Genomic DNA, 7568 nt, shown 5'->3' with positions numbered 1-7568 from the left:
ACACACACCTTTACCTGCTCACTGCTCTGAGAAACATTTACCTGTTCTTTCTCTTTCTGACGTCTAAGCTTTTGGGACTGTGACCTTTGACCTTTTCTTGGCATTTTGCTTAAGTACAACCTGGAGCTTATATGTGGTTATACGCAAATGTAAACAAAACTCAGCCTTGAAACACAATAAAACGTATAACTCCTCAAGTTACTGTTAAATCTGAGAAATGTACTCGTATACTACTTTAAAATGTTTTTAATATATAAACAGATGTTAAAAAGCTGATTTGTACTCCAAACTCAAAATAAAGGAAATTCAAAGTTCTCTGGAAACAATTTGGTCCGTTTTATTGTAGCTCTTTTAGAAACTGTACAATTTTACTTCTTATATTTTTTTTTTTTAACCAGACTGGTAAATAATTACAACTTCTGTAAATTGATATGCAGAATAAATCTCCACAATCAACAGGCTATAATAAAAGTCTTAGCTCTTAGGGGAGTTTATGTAAATCTTTCAGATATCTAAAATTGAAATCAAATATATGGAGCTTTGGTGGCGTGGTGATAAGATGACAGGCGATGAGGATTCTTCAGCTGGATGTTCTGCAGCAGTCAGGAAACAGTCTGGGTCCTCAGGCGCTTCTTGATGACAATACTAACTGAATACTTACACTGAGTGACAAAATGGGTTTGTCCTTAAATAATAATACTATAAACTTGCAGTCAAATGTTATAGCCAATGAAACAGACTAGCAAAATGTATTTGGATCTAATTTAATATTTATCTGAATGTATGTATTACAAAATAACCAGATTATCTTATTACAAATAAACTTCTAAAAAGGTGATATTTTATGTAATTGATCAAAGTAAGCCAAAGTAGCAGTGTTAATTCCAAAGTCTAATGCAAAATTAAAATGACAAATGTAGGGCTGTTTAAGTAGTTTCTACTATAAGTTCTACTGTACTGTAATTCTACTACTGTATATTCAACTTTCTACTTGTAATTTTCAACAAAATGACTGAATGTGAGAGTTTAATGACAGGAAAGAAGGAGCAGTAAGAGCAGAGATCTCTCAGAATTCTGTAACAGATAGATCAAGTACTGGTAACTTGGGATTCTGAAAACTTGGATTCTGAAAACTTGGATTCTGAAATTAGATAGAGTGCTTGGGATAGAGGGATACAAGATAGAATGGCTGTCAAATTAGATAGAGCAGTAGAGATAGAGGGATACAAGATAGAATGGCTGTCAAATTAGATAGAGCAGTAGAGATAGAGGGATACAAGATAGAATGGCTGTCAAATTAGAGTTGGGAGAGTGATAGGATAGACAGAATTGCTTATAATGATAGAGAGAGAGGATCTTCTGCAGCAGGTCACCTGTAAGACACAAAAGGCCTGGAATTAGTCGTATTTCCAATATGCTTGGATTTACCATACTCTTCATACTATATGGCGCACCTACAATCCTGTAATTTTCTCAAAAATATACAATGTGCCTAGTGTATCGATTCTGGTTATGCTTACTGACCTCGAACGGGATTTCTGTGGTACACAGCGCTCAAAATTCTGTCAAATATTTTAGTAAGACTTCATAAGCTACAGAGCTACGCTGCTTGATGTATTGTCAGAGCATTATGGCTACCATAGTCAGCACCTCGCAGAGTAATTTGTACGGTGCTTCAACATAACATTATGGTGTGTGTACAAGGACCTGGCACGTGCTAAGAGACATGCTTATGAAGCAGATTTCAAATTGATCAACCCATGAAGAGTTTGATGGATTTGTGGATGAGGAATGAACTGAAAAAGTGAGTGTATTGTTCTGTATTTTATGTTACAACTGAACAGTGTTGAGAGTTGTTTGTGAATGACTTGAATAAAGTTTGACTTATCTGACTGTTTTGTTTGGCTTAATCTGCCTTAAAAACAGACTTGTTTATTGACATTATGCCTTATAATTTCAAAAATACAGTAAATGTAGGGCTTTAAATACTAAAGAGTTCTACAGTAAATTATTAGACTGAACAGAATGACAATGTTTAACAAATGATGGTGGAACTGCTATAAGGACATTTTTACGTTCTATTAAAACAATAAACTAAGTCTATAAACTCAAACCAAGACGTGCTGCTACAGTAACTTACTGTAAATATTATATGGTCCAAATAAACCCGCACACTGAGGTTACAGCAGACAGTTTCAGGCCTCCTGCTTTAAACACTTTATATCCATTAAACTCAAAATTATTTATTGACTGGCCAAAAAGAACACAAAACCTTTCTCACATTTGCCTAAAAACATCTTGATGATCAGCAGGAGCTGTGCAGACTCACTGTACTAAACTGAATCTTCTAAAGTGAGAGAAATATTTCAGAAAAACACCAGCATTAAAGTCAAACATGGTGCTGTTACTGTGATGGTCCAGAGTTCCTTTACTACTTCAGGACCATCAACTCATCAGGTCCTGAGCTTAAGTTTAATCACACTTGGGATTTGCAGCAGGAAATTGATCTGAAGCACACAAGCAAGTCCAACTGAATGTCTTGGTGTAGACTAATCAGAGTCTCAACTTTAATTAAATTGAGATCCTTGAAATGATTTCAAAACACTATTTTTGACCTTAATTAAGGCAACTCAGAAATTAAAGTGGACCAAAATCCCCCAGTGATGTAAATCAGTCATTACTAGTTACTATAAATGCTTGATGGTAGTTGTTGCTATCAGGGCTTTCACAGCTGGGTATTAGAGAACAGATAGCTGTGGTTTGGTTTTCTCTGCTTCATACATGAAATCATCACTTTGAAACTGCTTTTTTGTATTTATCCAGGTCATCCTTGTTAGATGATTTGAAACGTGACAAAAAAGCATGAAAAAAATAATCTGCAAGGAAGAAAGACTATTCTCAGCCCTGTACCTCAGACAAAACCTATACTTACCAGACTTGAGACGATCCGATCAGTTGCCTAGAGAAAGGAAACAAAACATCAGATCACTGTTTAATGATTCAGACTGTTGAGCCTCTTCACACACAATCCAATTTACTGTGACATTAAATAACTAGTCAAATCCTCAATTTCTTCATGCCTTTATGAACTCACTGTAGTCTAAAGAGGGCACAATTTAATTGCAGAGTCTCAGATGGCTTTAACATGTTTAATAAAAACATTCATACTACAGAATTGCAAAGAATAGGCACCAATATTTGTTGGCACAAATGCAGGATATACCAAATATTTCGTACACAGAAGCTTTGTGGCTCCAACATTTTCTATCACAAGTCAGCTCTAATAAAATGTGAAGAACGACAACTTTTAATCTAATTTCAGATTAAAAATGTTGAATACAAATTAATAATTTAAATCAGAAGCAACAGAAACCCACAACAACAGTGGCACACCATTTTTTTAATGAAAATTTCTTAAAATATTACACTAAACGGTCATTCCATTGTACTTGTTGCTAGCAATATTTATGTGTTTTGCAGTACATCCCTTTTTGGCAACATTTATTCATATTCATATTTAATTTTAAAACATTAGCTTTACTATACCTACTCACAACTGTACTTCTCTTACATTTTAATTATTGCTTAATGCTCAATTTTTTGATCAAATCCGATTTTTTTGTCTGCTTGTTCACACTACAAATAACATGCGACAGCAAACGCGCTCTAGTGTGAGCGCTCAAAGCGGCCCGCATGCGCAAAAGAAGACGTCACACACAATGTGCTTTGTTTAGACCCAGACCAACAGTATTGTTTGACTGATGGCTGTTAATATAAAGACTTCGGACTTTACGTTTCCCAATTTTTGCTTTAAGTTATTTTGTTATTTACATAATAATGTAGATAACCTAATAATTATCCTTATTGCTGTTTTAGAAGAGCGGTGCTTCGAAGAATAGTTGCAGATTTCTGTCAGAATCTGCAGATTATAAAATACAAATAAAATGTTCACGTTGTCTTCCCAACAGTTTCACTAACATCTACACTGGATGGCCAAGAAGCGTTCGTGATGTCTTCTCAGGTGCTTCTCTGGTGCTGATAATTGGCGTCTGTCTTGTGTCAGTGACGTAAAAGACGGATTTAATGCGACATGACCGTTCAAACAGCAGTCGCTTTCTAAAACATCGGATATGTATCGGATTCTGTACCACATATGAAAGTGACCCAGATCGGATTTGAAAATATCGGATTTGTGCCGTTCACACTGTCACACCATGATACCATCACTGATACCAACATGACAAAAAAAAGAAAAAAAAAAATCAGATTTGATGCGCTTTCGCCTGCAGTGTGAACTGCACTCAGGCCAGACACTCAGGCAAAATACTTCTAGTGTTATGACTTCATGCTAATTTATAAGTGGAATGAGAGAGAAAATAAAAATCAATAGCTGTGGTGCTCTTAAGTGTTCAAGGTACCACCTATACTCACACTTAAATCCACAAACATAAGGAGAAATCGAACAACTGCATAAAGATATCTCTGACATTTAACTATGTTTGGACTTGATAATCCATCAAAAATTAAAATCAGACATTAATGGACTATTAAACTTCATTTACATTTTCAGGGGCAGTCAGTGCTCCTGTGTGGGGGCTTTGCTGCTACAGATTCTAAATCCTGACTATTTGTCTTTGCCCATGAGTGAATGGCAAGATAACACAAACAGCCAAACTATTGTAAGTAAATTACTAAACATTACCATTACTGTCTACTTACCAGCAAAGGCAAAGCCAAAGATCTGTTCACTCTGTGTAACAAAAGACAAAGAACAAAAATACAGGCTCAGACAACTCCAATCAGCATTAGAGTCAAGACTGCATCACTCTCTGTAGTAAAAAACATTCTGGAAACTTCTTTGTTTACCACAGCTGGATTCCAAACATTAACTCTCCTCTGTTTTCTTTTTCTACACCCTAATAAAGATTATCATCTTCATAAAGGTAATATGTAGTTTTATCAATTTGCAATAAGCCACACAAGTTTCTGAGTCATGTAATGCTCCATAATTTAGGTTCAGTTACATAAGAGAGTAGATATTGTAACCAATGATTTGCTACACCTAGCACTGCACACTTTATCAAATGGTGATGTCACAATTTAAAAGTAGGCAACAATCACAAATGATAGCTTGTATGGAATGTTTGTAGGCTTTAACATTTGAGGTGGCCTGCATTCAAATTCTATTAACACAAAAACAAACAGAGTCTATAAACTTACACCAAGATGTGCTGCTACAATAACTTACTGTAAATATTATATGGTCCAACAAAACCAACACACTGAGGTTAGAGCAGACAGCTTCAGGCCACTCTGTATGAATTTTGGCAAAATGAGAAATTTGGAGACAGCTAGTTTCTACGCAGCAGTTTCTACATATTTCAGTCACATTTGGGGCATGTTTGATACAAAGCAATAAGCCCTCCACTAAATCTATGATAAACTTATCATAGCTGATATTAAGGCCTAATTAGCAAAATTTAGTATGATGATAATTTCTTTGTAGATCATTTCATGATAAAAAGAACAGAAATGAGTGCTGTATCTGAGCTGTTGCATGTAAGATCTTTGCTGGAGATTCCCACATTTCTTAAACAAACAAACAAACAAACATGACTTTCAGACACAGTTCATCTTTTGTAAATTAGGGCAGGATTATTTTCAAAAAACAGCCTTGATAAAAATATCAAACCACTATAAAATTTCTTATGTTTATGTTTTCATCCCACCTATATTTTGCAAGTCATTATGACAAATTACAAAAAGCAGTTTTCAGGCAGTGATTTAAGGGAAGAAGCTTTTGAAATCCACAATGCCCTACCACCAGTGGTCTCAAACTCTGGTCCTTAAGGCCTGGTGTCCAGAAACTTTTCTATGTGTCCCTGTTGCAACAAACCTGAATAACATTAGTAGGCCATTAGCAAAACTCTACAGAACTTGACTACATGCTGAGGTGGTAATTCAGCCATTTGATTCATGTTATAGCAGCTCATGAGTGAATGAACATGATGTAATAAAAGTACTTTTAGAAGTACATTTTTCCAAACACTTAAATTACTTAAATTTGAGTAGTCTTAGGGGATGCCACTTCAGCATGCAGTCAAATTCTATACTCTTACTAATGACCTACAAATGTTATTCAGGTGTTTTGTAACAGGGACACATGGAAAAGTTTCTGGACACCGGCCCTTGAAGAGTGGAGTTTGAGACCCCTGCCCTATGTGAATATTTAATTGTCCCTAAACTGCTAGTCGTGAGCTGCTCTAATGTGAAACAAACAGATATAGTTCTGTAAAGGTTTACAAAGAGATTTTTAAGGATTTGGAGACCCCAGAAAACAAAAACCCTCACAGATGTTGTAGCTGAACAGGCAAAAACAAGTTGCCTAATAATATCTCGATGATAACCAAGAGCTGTGATGACTAACTGCACTAAACTGAATCATCTATAGTGAGAGAAAAACACCAGCATTAAAGTCAAACATGGTGCTGTTACTGTGATGTCCCAGAGTTCCTTTACTACTTCAGGACCTTCAAGACCATCAACTCATCAGGTCCTGGGTTTAAGTTTAATCACACTTAGGATTTGCAGCAGGAAATTGATCTGAAGCACACAAGCAAGTCCAATTGAATGAATGAAACAAAACTCTTGGTGTAAACTAATCAGTCTGGACTTTAATGAAATTAAGATACTTGGTATGACTTGAACACCCTATATTGGGCCTTAATTATGACTTTTTCTTTTCTTGACTGTCCTGTTTGGATCTAATTAAGACAATTCTGAAATTATAGTGGACCAAAATCCCCCAGTGATGTTAACCAGTCATTACCAGTTACTGTAAATGCTTGATGGTAATTGTTGCTATCAGGGCATCCACAGCTGGGTATTAGAGACCAACATGTTTTTACATTAGACCAATTTGTTCTGGTTCAAAAATGAAATCATCACTTTAAAACTGCTTTTTTGTATTTATCCAGGTCATCCTTGTTAGATGATTTGAAACATGTGAAAAAAGCATAAACAAAATAAATCTGCAAGGAAGAAAGACCTTTCTCAGCACTGTACCGCAGACAAAACCTTTACTTACCAGACTTGAGACGATCAGATCAGTATCCTAGAGAAAGGAAACAACAAATCAGATCACTGTTTAATGACTTAGACTGTTGAACCTCTTCATACACAATCCAATTTACTGTCACATGAAATAACTAGTCAAATCCTCAATTTCTTCAAGCCTTTATGAACTCACTGTAGTCTGAAGAGGACAAACTTTAGTTACAGAGTCTCACATGGCGATAACGTGTAATAAAGGCATGCATACTACAGAAGTGCAAAGAAGAGGAACCAATATTTGTTGGTACAGATTATGGCTTTTTAGCTCCGTCATTTTCTATCACAAGTCAGTGCTTAATAAAGTGTGGAAAAACCACAACTGTTAACTTCATTTCAGATTAAAAATGTTGAATACCATTTAAAAAAAAAAAAAAAATTATAATCAAGGGAAAACCTCATCAGGTTTTAGTTCTGATCTGAATATGTAAATCCTAAAATACATGTAAATTGTCATA

At 35.4% G+C, this 7568-nt stretch overlaps 1 long non-coding RNA gene across 1 annotated transcript; it reads right to left on the bottom strand.

Moving 5' to 3' along the window:
- Positions 1–312: 312 nt before the first annotated feature.
- LOC109198880 (uncharacterized) lies at positions 313–7100 on the bottom strand. The gene is made up of 3 exons (XR_002059429.2): positions 7088–7100; positions 4720–4750; positions 313–1373 (listed from the first exon to the last, which is right to left on the bottom strand). It is a non-coding gene; the product is annotated as an uncharacterized LOC109198880 (long non-coding RNA).
- Between the last annotated feature and the right edge of the window lie 468 nt (positions 7101–7568).

Source organism: Oreochromis niloticus, unplaced genomic scaffold, assembly GCF_001858045.2.
Source record: "Oreochromis niloticus isolate F11D_XX unplaced genomic scaffold, O_niloticus_UMD_NMBU tig00004071_pilon, whole genome shotgun sequence".
Classification (NCBI taxonomy): domain Eukaryota; kingdom Metazoa; phylum Chordata; class Actinopteri; order Cichliformes; family Cichlidae; genus Oreochromis; species Oreochromis niloticus.
The sequence above is the reverse complement of the archived record's forward strand: the minus strand, read 5'-3'. Positions and strand labels throughout refer to the sequence as shown.